This window comes from Mesoplodon bidens (assembly GCF_964165515.1).
Source record: "Mesoplodon bidens genome assembly, chromosome: X".
Lineage (NCBI taxonomy): Eukaryota > Metazoa > Chordata > Mammalia > Artiodactyla > Ziphiidae > Mesoplodon > Mesoplodon bidens.
The window spans coordinates 32,538,872-32,550,962 of record NC_138163.1 but is presented as its reverse complement, the minus strand read 5'-3'; positions in this window follow the sequence as shown (position 1 = coordinate 32,550,962).

Genomic DNA, 12,091 nt, shown 5'->3' with positions numbered 1-12,091 from the left:
GTTTTGTCAACACCAAGACTGGTGGGGTAGGGAGGATGGGAGAGAGACACAAGAGTGAGGGGGTATGGAGATATATGTATACATATAGCTGATTCACTTTGTTATACAGCAGAAACTAACACAACATAGTAAAGCAGTTATAGTCCAATAAAGATACTTAAAAAAAGACACAAAATTTTGACTTCTCTATTTTTTTCTGTCTTCTCTTTCATTTTTTTCTACTCTTTTCTTTTTATTTTCTTTCTTCTGCTCACTGTAAGTTGCTCTTACTTTTTAAGTTTTGTTTAGCAGAAGCTAAATTAATTTTTTTGTGACTTCTTTTCTAATATAGGCACTTGGTCCTACAAATTTTTGCCTGTGTGATGCTTCAGTATCATTCCAAATTTTTTGATATGTTTTCTTGTCAATTCATTCATTTTATTCATTAATTATTTTAGCTTCTCACTTTCAAGAACTTGAAAGTTTGTTCTTTTTGAGTCATATGATTTCCTATAAAATTACTTTAATTGCATTCGTTGTTCTTCTTTAAGATTTTTATTCTATTTTCCCAATTAATTTTATTGCCTGAGGGTTACTTTCTGAAATTTGGTGATTCTTCATTTTTCTTCATACATTGCATTGAGACTCTAAATAGAATTTTCACGTTGCTTAGCCTAAGTGTGAACCCTGGATCAACAGTTGAAGAATACAGGGTTTGATGCAGATGTCTGTCATGGTGATTGAGATGGCTTGGACATTTAGTTGCATGGAATGTATCCATAGGTTGTCTGAGTATAGATATTTCCTTTCCTTTCCTAGAGAAGTTCCTTGTTTTACCAGGCCCATCATCCATTCTGGCAATGTCTTGAGTCAGAACTGTAACCTCACACATTCTTTTTTTTTTTCTTTTTTTGCGGTACGTGGGCCTCTCACTGTTGTGGCCTCTCCCATTGTGGAGCACAGGCTCTGGATGCGCAGGCTCAGCATCCATGGCTCGTGGGCCCAGCCACTCCACGGCATGTGGGATCTTCCCAGACCGGGGCACAAACCCGAGTCCCCTGCATCAGCAGGCGGACTCTCAACCACTGCGCCACCAGGAAAGCCCTCATACATTCTTTTTTAAGTTTTTTTTTTTTTTTTTTTGCGGTACGTGGGCCTCTGACTGTTGTGGCCTGTCCCGTTGCGGAACACAGGTTCTGAATGCGCAGGCTCAGCGGTCATGGCTCACGGGCCCAGCCGCTCCGTGACATGTGGGTTCCTCCTGGACCGGGGCACGAACCCGTATCCCCTGCATCGGCACGTGGACTCTCAACCACTGCGCCACCAGGGAAGCCCACCCTCACACATTCTTAAATAGGGCTTTATCCTGAGGGAAAATCCTAGAATCAGGTATTCCTTTTACTTCTTATTCTTTTTTTTCAGGTTATGTCAGACTGCACTCTGCTCTCTATTAGATTAATTACTCATGCCAGAGCCCTTTACTTTATTTAAAAGGTAGTTCTGAGATTTCTTTGTAAATATAGCTAACTGAATATGTCTTTATCTTTTCTCCCCATCTGAGATGTAACTAAAATGATAGTGAAGAAAGTTTTAAAAGATTATAAAGTCACAAGGACAAAAGGGAAGTTGATGAAAGCAGAGAAAAATGTTGCTACAGTTTTAGAAAGTAGAACGTGGATTGACAAGTGGTAATTGACTTAGGTTTCTATTTTCTCTAATCTAAGTGCCTGCAAAAGTGAGAGTGTTGGGTGGACATAACATGAAACAAGTCAGTTTCCACTCTGAAACCTCAGGAAATCCAAGAATTGGAGGCATCAGGTAACTTTGAAGGCAGGAGGAAAATGGTGCTAAAAAAAACAGAAGTAGTTAAAATCTATAAAAGGAATTCTTAAACTGCAGATCCCCTTCCCAAACCAACACTTAAGGGTGAATGTCACATCATCACTTCTTTTTTAACATCTTTATTGGACTATAATTACTTTATAATGGTGTGTTAGTTTCTGCTTTACAACAAAGTGAATCAGTTATACATATACTTATGTCCCCATATCTCTTCCCTCTTGCATCTCCCTCCCTCCCACCCTCGCTATCCCACCCCTCTAGATGGTCACAAAGCACCGAGCTGATCTCCCTGTGTTATGCGGTTGCTTCCCACTAGCTATTATACGTTTGGTAGTGTATATGTGTCCATGCCTCTCTCTCACCTTGTCCCCTACTTTCTATTTCTTCCTGGTTCAGTCTTGGAAGGTTGTGCATTTCTAAGAATTTGTCCTGTCTTCCAGGTTGTCCATTTTATTGGCATATAGTTGCTTGTAGTAATCTCCCACGATCCTTTGTATTTCTGCAGTGTCAGTTATTCCTTCTCCTTTTTCATTTCTAATTCTATTGATTTGAGTCTTCTCCCTTTTTTCTGGATAAGTCTGGCTAATGGTTTATCAATTTTATCTTCTCAACGAACCAGCTTTTAGTTTTATTGATGTTTGCTATCACTTCCTTCATGTCTTTTTCATTTATTTCTGATCTGATCTTTGTGATTTCTTTCCTTCTGCTAAGTTTGGGGGTTTTTTGTTCTTCTTTCTCTAATTGCTTTAGGTGTAAGGTTAGGTTGTTAATTTGAGATGTTTCTTGTTTCTTAAGGTAGGATTGTATTGCTATAAACTTCCCTCTTAGAACTCCTTTCGCTGTATCCCAAAGGTTTTGGGTCATCGTGTTTTCATTGTCATTTGTTTCTAGGTATTTCTTGATTTCCTCTTTGATTTCTTCAGTGATCTCTTGCTTATTAAGTAGTATGTTATTTAGCCTCCATGTGTTTGTATTTCTTACAGATTTTTTCCTGTAATTGATATCTAGTCTCATAGTGTTGTGGTCGGAAAAGATACTTGATACGATTTCAATACTGTTAAATTTACCAAGGCTTGATTTGTGCCCAAAGATATGATCTATCCTGGAGAATGTTCCATGAGCACTTGAGAAGAATGTGTATTCTCTTGTTTTTGGATTGAATGTCCTATAAATATCAATTAAGTCCTTATTGTTTGATGTATCGTTTAAAGCTTGTGTTTCCTTATTTATTTTCATTTTGGATGATCTGTCCATTGGTGAAAGTGGGGTGTTGAAGTCCCCTACTATGAGTGTGTTACTGTCGATTTCCCCTTTTATGGCTGTTAGTATTTGCCTTATGTATTGAGGTGCTCCTATGTTGGGTGCATAAATCTTTACAATTGTTATATCTTCTTGGATCGATCTGTGATCATTATGTAGTGTCCTTCTTTGTCTCTTATCATAGTCTTTGTTTTAAAGTCTGTTTTATCTGACATGAGAATTGCTACTCCAGGTTTCTTTTGATTTCCATTTGCATGGAATATCTTTTTCCATCCCCTCACTTTCAGTCTGTATGTGTCTGTAGGTCTGAAGTGGGTCTCCTGTAGACAACATATATACAGGTATTGTTTTTGTATCCATTCAGCCAATCTATGTCTTTTGGTTGGAGCAGTTAATCCATTTACATTTAAGGTAATTATCCATGTGTATGTTCCTATTACCATTTTCTTAATTGTTTTCGGTTTATTATTGTACGTCTTTTCCTTCTCTTGTGTTTCCTGCCTAGAGAAGTTCCTTTAGCATTTGTTGTAAAGCTGGTTTGCTGGTGCTGAATTCTCTTAGCTTTTGCTTGTCTTTAAAGGTTTTAATTTCTCCGTCAAATCTGAATGAGATGTTTGCTGGGTAGAGTAATCTTGGTTGTAGGTTTTTCTCCTTCATCACGTTAAATATGTCCTGCCATTCCCTTCTGGCTTGCAGAGTTTCTGCTGAAAGATCAGCTGTTGACCTTATGGGGATTCCCTTATGTGTTGTTTTTTTCCCTTGCTGCTTTTAATATTTTTTCTTGGTATTTAATATTTGATAGTTTGATTAATATTTTTCTTCACGTGTTTCTCCTTGGATTTATCCTGTATGGGACTCTCTGTGCTTCCTGGACTTGATTAACTATTTCCTTTCCCTTAGTTGGGAAGTTTCAACTATAATCTTTTGAAATATTTTCTCAGTCCCATTCTTTTTCTCTTCTTCTTCTGAGATCTCTATAATCTGAATGTTGGGGTGTTTAATGTTGTCCCAGAAGTCTCTGAGACTGTCAATTCTTTTCATTCTTTTATCTTTATTCTGCTCTGCAGTAGTTATTTCCACTCTTTTATCTTCCAGGTCACTTATCCTTTCTTCTGCCTCAGTTATTCTACTATTGATCCCTTATAGAGAATGTTTGATTTCATTTATTGTGTTGTGCATCACTGTTGGTTTGCTCTTTAGTTCCTCTAGGTCCTTGTTAAACATTCCTTGTATTCTCTCCCTTCTATTTCCAAGATTTTGGATCATCTTTACTATCATTATTCTGAATTCTTTTTCAGGTAGACTCCCTATTTCCTCTTCATTTGTTAGGTCTGGTGGGTTTTTGCCTTGCTCCTTCATCTGCTGTGTGTTTCTTTGTCTTCTCATTTTGCTTAACTTACTGTGTTTGGGGTCTCCTTTTTGCAGGCTGCAGGTTCGTAGTTCCCGTTGTTTTTAGTGTCTGTCCCCAGTGGCTAAGGTTGGTTCAGTGGGTTGTGTAGGCTTCCTGGTGGAGGGGACTAGTGCCTGTGTTCTGGTGGATGAGGCTGGATCTTGTCTTTCTGGTGGGCAGGTCCACGTCTGGTGGTGTTTTTTGGGGTGTCTCAGGCCTTATCCTGATTTTAGGCAGCCTCTCTGCTAATGGATGGGACTATGTTCCTGTCTTGCTAGTTGTTTGGCATAGGGTGTCCAACACTGTAGCTTGCTGGTCATTGAGTGGAGCTGGGTGTTGGTGTTGCGATGGAGATCTCTGGGAGATTTGTGCCGTTTGATATTATGTGGAGCTGCGAGGTCTCTTGTGGACCAGTGTCCTGAACTTGGCTCTCCTACCTCACTGGCACAGCCCTGATGCCTGGCTGGAGCACCAGGAGCCTGTCCTTCACACGGCTCAGAATAAAAGGGAGAAAAAAAAAGAAAAAGAAAGAAAGAAGAAGATAAAATAAAATAAAACAAGATAAAGTAAAGTAAAATAAGACAGTTTTTAAAATAAAGAATGAAAAATAACTATTAAGAAAAAAATTTTCTTAAGTAAAAAAAACCCCCAAAACAAAACCAAAAAACCCCAAACTGACAGACAGAACCCTAGGACAAATGGTAAAAGCAAATCAGTACAGACAAAATCACACACAAAAGCATACAGATACACACTTACAAAAAGAGAAAAAGGAAAAAGATATATCTTTGCTCCCAAAGTTCACCTCCTCAATTTGGGATGGTTTGTTTTGTATTCAGGTATTCCACAGATGCAGGACACATGAAATTGATTGTGGAGATTTAATCCGCTGCTCCTGGGGCTGCTGGGAGAGATTTCCCTTTCTCTTTTTTGTTTGCACAGCTCCTTGGATTCAGCTTTGGATTTGGCCCCGCCTCTGCGTGTAGGTCACCTGAGGGTGTCTGTTCTTTGCTCAGCGAGGGCAGGGTTAAAGGAGCAGCTGATTCGGGGGCTCTGGCTCACTCAGGCCGGGGGTAGGGAGGGGTATGGATGCGGGGCAAGCGTGCAGTGGCAGGGGCCGCCGTGACGTTGCAGCAGCCTGAGGCGTGCCATGCATTCTCCCGGGGAAGTTGTTCCTGGATCATGGGACCCTGGCAGTGGCAGGCTGCATAGTCTCCCGGGAGGGAAGGTGTGGATAGTGACCTGTGCTCGCACACAGGCTTCTTGGTGGCAGCAACAGCAGCCTTAGCATCTCATGCCCGTCTCTGGGGTCTGTGCTGATAGCTGTGGCTCACGCCTGTCTCTGGAGCTCCTTTAACTGGTGCTCTGAATCCTCTTTCCTTGCTACCATGAAACAAAGAGGCAAGAAAAAGTCTCGTCTGTTCGGCAGCTCCAGACTTTTTCCTCGATTCCCTCCCGCATAGCCGTGGCACACTAACCCCCTTCAGGCTGTGTTCATGCCCCCAACCCCAGTACTCTCCCTGGATCCGACCGAAGCCCGAGCCTCAGCTCCCAGCCCCCACCTGCCCTGGTGGGTGAGCAGACAAGCCTCTTGGGCTGGTGAGTGCCGGTCGGCACCGATCCTCTGTGCGGGAATCTCTCCGCTTGCCCTCTGCACCCCTGTTGCTGCGCTCTCCTCTGTGGCTCTGAAGCTTCCCCCCTCCACCACCCGCAGTCTCTGCCCGCGAAGGGGCTTCCTAGGGTGTGGAAACCTTTCCTCCTTCACAGCTCCCTCCCACTGGTGCAGGTCCCATCCCTATTCTTTTGTCTCTGTTTATTGTGTTTTCTTTTGCCCTACCCAGGTACGTGGGGAGTTTCTTGCCTTTTAGGAGGTCTGAGGTCTTCTGGCAGCGTTCAGTAGGTGTTCTGTAGGAGTTGTTCCATGTGTAGATGTATTTCTGATGTATTTGTGGGGAGGAAGGTCATCTCCACGTCTTACTCTTCTGCCATCTTCACATCATCACTTCTTGTAGAAAATGAGAATTTTAGTATCAGGTAAAATTGAACAAATAAGACTTTTTCCTGGAAAACACCAGGCACATCAGAGGATAGCAATGGGACCTTAGTCAAAAGAGAGATCATCTGAAACCCTACATAATTAATTCTGAGATCCCCCATCCCCCACTTATTCCCTGAACACTGGAAGGCCAATGAATGTAACTCACCCCTATTCAGAGTAGCTGGTTAGACTATTCCTTTCTTGACTAGCCCTCAAAAAACTTTCAAATACTGAAACTTTAGAGTAACCATATGACATTATTAAGTCCCACTCAATCACTTATTGGGAGATCCACCAGTGACAAAGCCCACCCTCATATACAGAGTTTCCAATCAGCTTTTTCATGCCTATTTTGTTCTTAAGTATGACTGAACAAAGATTAAATTTTGGAAGAATGCTTTCATCTGTAATAAAACAAATTTAAACTGAGTAAATTTGAAAATCTAATTGGCTTTATTGAACAATTCATGACTTGGGCAGCCTCCCATCTGGTAAGTAGAAAGGAACTCTAAGGAACTGTACAAAATAGAAGGCTATATAGTCAGAGGGGGTGGAAAAAGGAGGTTTCTAACAAAGAGTGGATTGTTTTAGGCAGGGTCACCTTCCTTTGGTGGAAGGGCAGTGGTGGGTATATCTTGTAGATGACCTCACTAGTGCTGATCTGATAATTCCAGATTGACTGATTAAAGGTAACATTCCTGTGAGAGGCTGCAACTGCAGTCATGTGAGATATGGTCTTAGTTTGCTGTCATGGGACAAGTGACTCCATTTAGGGTCTGCTGTTCATTTTTTAAAAACATGTCTTAAAAATTCAGAGAACAAAAAGTACAATAGAAAAAATTCTGCTTTGCTGATTGTATTTCTATTTTCTTTCCTCCTCTGGTCTTATAGACAATTCTCTTTATTTTTCAGTCATTTCAACTAGTTTTTTTAGGAGAATCAGCAGTAGAGATATGCTCAGTATTCTATTTTGATAAAGTTATCCATATATTCTCTTTAATCTTTGAAAATCTCATCTCTTTCTTTTTTTTTTTTTTTTTTTTTTTTTGCGGTGCGCGGGCCTCTCACCACTGTGGCCTTTCCCGTTGCGGAGCACAGGCTCCAGACGTGCAGGCTCAGCGGGCCCGACTCACGGGCCCAGCCGCTCCGCGGCATGTGGGATCTTCCCAGACCAGGGCACGAACCCATGTCCCCTGCATCGGCAGGCAGACTCCCAACCATTGTGCCACCAGGGAAGCCCTCATCTCTTTCTTATGTGTTAAAATTTAAAATTAAATATACTTTGTGATATTTTAATCAAACACGTATTGGAAATTAATTCCATTCAACTGACCTTTGAGTGTTTTTATATAGTTATATTATAACTATTATATATAGTTTCTCTGTAAGTCACTTCATTTATTCCCTTTTCTTCTTTAATTTCCCTGTTCTTTTTCTTCTTAATACTGTAAGTCTTAGGCCTTCTGTGATGACCCTAAGCAAAAGTTACTTGACAGAACTTTTATTCCTTTTCTTTCTTTCTGCCATTTTACTGTAAAACACATGCTACCACAAACTGCTTTTTGAACATGATTACATTGGGGGATTAATTTTGCCATCTTACTAAATTATACTGACCCAATTTCACTATTCATATTCGAATTTCACAATGGGCTTTTCTTTCAAATTTCTTGTCTAGTTTTTGTTCTATTTTCACAACAGAATTTTGTGCCTGAGGTAAGCAATGTAAACACTTCCTGTGGTATAACTCTTAGAGTTTTTACTAATGGAAAGTGGAAGAAAGAGGGAAGAGGATAAATAACAAATAGGAAATTGAGGCAATCAGAGATAAAATGGTTATTTATTCATCATGCACATAGAAAAGAATGAGATTGAAAAGCTAAACAAGACATATTCCCTGCCTTCAATGAGCCTTCATTTTGAAGGAAAGACAGATTTTTACATAATTTAAAGTACTTTGGAAATATACAAAAAAGAATATGTTGAGAATGGCAGCATTTTAACTATGACCTCAAAAAATTGAGTAGAGTGTGTTAGAGTCAAAGGCAGAAGAGAAACCTAGGTGTAACTAGTCAATTGATTTCCAGAAAAAAAAATTACTCAGATGACAGGGAGTTAACTAGGTAAAATTGGAATACCATCTTAGATTTTACCACTATGTGATTTTACAGTGGTCTTCTCTTAATAGTGGTAGCATATGTGATCCCAAAGCAAATTATATAATTGTGAAGTTCAGTAACACCTTATGTGCCCCATGATGATGTTAACTCAAGACTGGGGTGATAAAAGATGATATGGTATTGTAAAGTTTCATTTTATTTAAAAAAATTACTAGGTTATCTAAATGGCTAATTGCATGTTTTAGTCTTGGATGTGGATACAGCATTTTAACTAAAATTTACCCTTTTAAACTCATTTAAAAACCTTCTATTGTAATTTTGCTCTTGTTTTCAAAAACAGATGTCAAAAAATTGTATAAACTATCAAATCCCAGATGACATGCTATGTTAAGTTGTTATATTCTTAAAACTATAACTACAGGTTATAACCAAGGAATTTTTCTATCTCCCTCCACTATATCTACCTATTCTATTTAGAATGGAAAGGATTTGAAGTAAAATCATAATGTAGATTAAGTTTGAAGGATTCTCTTGCTCTTCTCACCCTTGGTTTCCCCAACCTCTGCCCATTCTATTCCATTAAGATATCACCTCATCTGCTCTACCAGAGTAGTACCTACATCTCATCCATATCTGACCAAAACCAAATTTAGCTTCTAACTAAAAGTCTGTATTATCACTCTACTCATACATTAACAACAGATTTCAAAGCAGGCTATAAGTTGAAGTCAACAGTGGAGGTCAGTATTTCATGTAGTTTCTAAAGCTTTGTGTCATGGAATAAAAGTAACCAAGTGTTGCTGTGTAATTCATTTTGGGGAGATGGGCAGAGAGAACAGCTTTTAGGCAATAAGTCAGCAAATTAAAAAAAATAATTTTAATGAGTTCATACTTTTCACTGTTATTGATAATCATATGTAAAATATAATTCTTCAAATAAATCCACACTATGACTTCTCTGTCATCAAAAGATGCATCTTCAGTAATGTGCTTGGAATTCGGAATTCAAGACGTCACCTTTATGCTCCTAATGAACAACATGGTAAAATTTCCAATTTTTTAATGAGCCTAATGAAATATAATATTCTGAATCAGACTGAGAGCTCAACAGTCTGCCTGTATTGCACACATCAATTTCAGGATGATGATAATGATAATGAATTGACACTATTTTGGAAATAGAGGGACATTTAAGTAAGGCCATTTGTTATCTCAACAACCACAGTGGTTTCCTTTACACTGGGTGGCCAGTTTGTGATCTGGTACTGAATTGCTTTCTGTGGTCAATCTAAAATACATGGCTATATAAACTTAAGAATTCAGGAGTCATTGACACCAAGGATTGGATGAACTGAGTGGGGATCTTTACTTTTATTTTCATGTAATCAAAAAGGATTTGAGAGTAACTGAGTTTCAGCCTCTCTCAGCTACAGTCTCAGACCAACCCTGCCCACCCAATGGACCCACCCAGTGACCTGTTGAGAGCACTCCCAGGATTCCAGAGGAAGCCATACCCATCCATGCCCCTGGTAAAAAAGGCCTACCATCTGTGGACCCTGAAGCAGACCCTTGTCCCAGCGGCAGCCCTGTACACCAAGGTTCTGAAAGGAGTCTCATCTGCCCAGGGATCAAACAGAATCCACAACTGACTGAGCCCCTAGTAATAGGCCTGCCACAGACCTACTCCAGACCCAGCAGCAGCCATTTGACCCAGCTCCAAACCCACTAGGCTGTAATTCCAGAGACAAGACCATCAGCCTGCAGACCTGACAGGATAAGGTCTTTACTTGCCGAAAATAGTCTATAAAGACTGAAAGAGGCATTTGCTCCTTAAAATGCATAGACACAAATGGAGGGCTACACAGATCATAAAGGAACAGATAAACATGGCACCACCAGAGGAAACTAATGCAGCTTTATTTTAGTAACTGATCCCAAAGAAATGGAGATCCAAGAATAGACTGGCAAAGAATTAAAAATAATCTTCTTAAAGAAGCTCAGTGAGATGTGAGAGAACACAGACAATCAAACAAAATCAGTCAAACAATGCATGAACAAAATGAGAAATTTAATAAAGAAATAGAACCATAAAATCCCCCAAATCCTAGAGCTGAAGAATACAATGACAAAATTGAAAAATTCAATAGAGAACTTCAAAAGTAGACTCAGTCATACAGAAGAAAAAATCAGAAAACTCAAGGCAAGTCATTTCAAATTAGCCAGTTAGAGAAACAAAAAGTTGAAAGAATAAAAAAAGAGTGAAGAAACATGTGACTTGTGGTACACCATCAAAAAAATGAATATACGCATTATGGAAGTCCCAGAAGAAGAGAGAGAAAGGGGCAGAAAAGCCTATTTAAAGAAATAATAGCTGAAAACTTCCTAAGTCTTAGGAGGGATATGGAACTCCAGATACATGAAGCACAAAGTACCCCAAGCAAGATCAACACAAAGAAGATTACCCTGAGACACATTTTAATGAAATTGTCAAAAGTCAAAGGCAGAATTTTGAAAGTGGCCAGAGAAAGGAGACTCATCACATACTAGTAACCCTTCCTCCCTGCCCTATAAGGCTTTCAGCAGATTTCTCAGCAGGGTTCTTGAAGGCCAGGAGAGAGTGGGATGGTATATTCAAAGTGCTCAAGGAAAAAAACTTCCAAGCAAGAATACTGTTCTACTTGGTAAAGCTGACCTTCAGAAATGGAGAGATTGGGATGGTATATTCAAAGTGCTCAAGGAAAAAAACTTCCAAGCAAGAATACTGTACTACTTGGTAAAGCTGACCTTCAGAAATGGAGAGATAAAGACATTCCAAACAAAAGCTGGAGTTCTTCACCACTGGACCTGATTTACAAGAAGTGCTAAAGAGAGTACTTCAGATTGAAACAAAAGGATACAACAGCATGGAAATGTATGGAAGTATAAAACTCATTGGTAAAGGTAAATATATAGTCAAATTCAGAATACTCTAATATTGTAATGGCAGTGTATAAATCACTTTTATCTGTATTAAATCCTCACCTTGTACACTTAAATCACACTGTACACCTAAATATGTATAATTTTTATTTGTCAATAATTCCTCAATAAAGCTGGAAAAAGGCTACTAGAGAAAACTAGTCTTCCTTTCATAAGAAAAAAAAAGAAATGTGTAGGAGGTATTAAGTGTGCTTTTTACATGCATCTTACATCTTTAATGAATAACATAATATTCATAGTTATAAATAGCTATTAAGAATAGCTACTCCAGATTTTTTTTTCTTATATGCCTTATGGTAGTAGAATTATGTTATTTTGTATAAAATACAATTTCAGAATGAAAAAAGTTTGAGATATACAACACTGGGCCATTATGTGAAATTCTTTTGGGGGAGAAACATAGATTTCTGTGTGTGGTGTGTGTATGATGGGTTGTATTTTAGTTTTTACATAATAGCTTATGGTAATGGTATATTAGTAAAA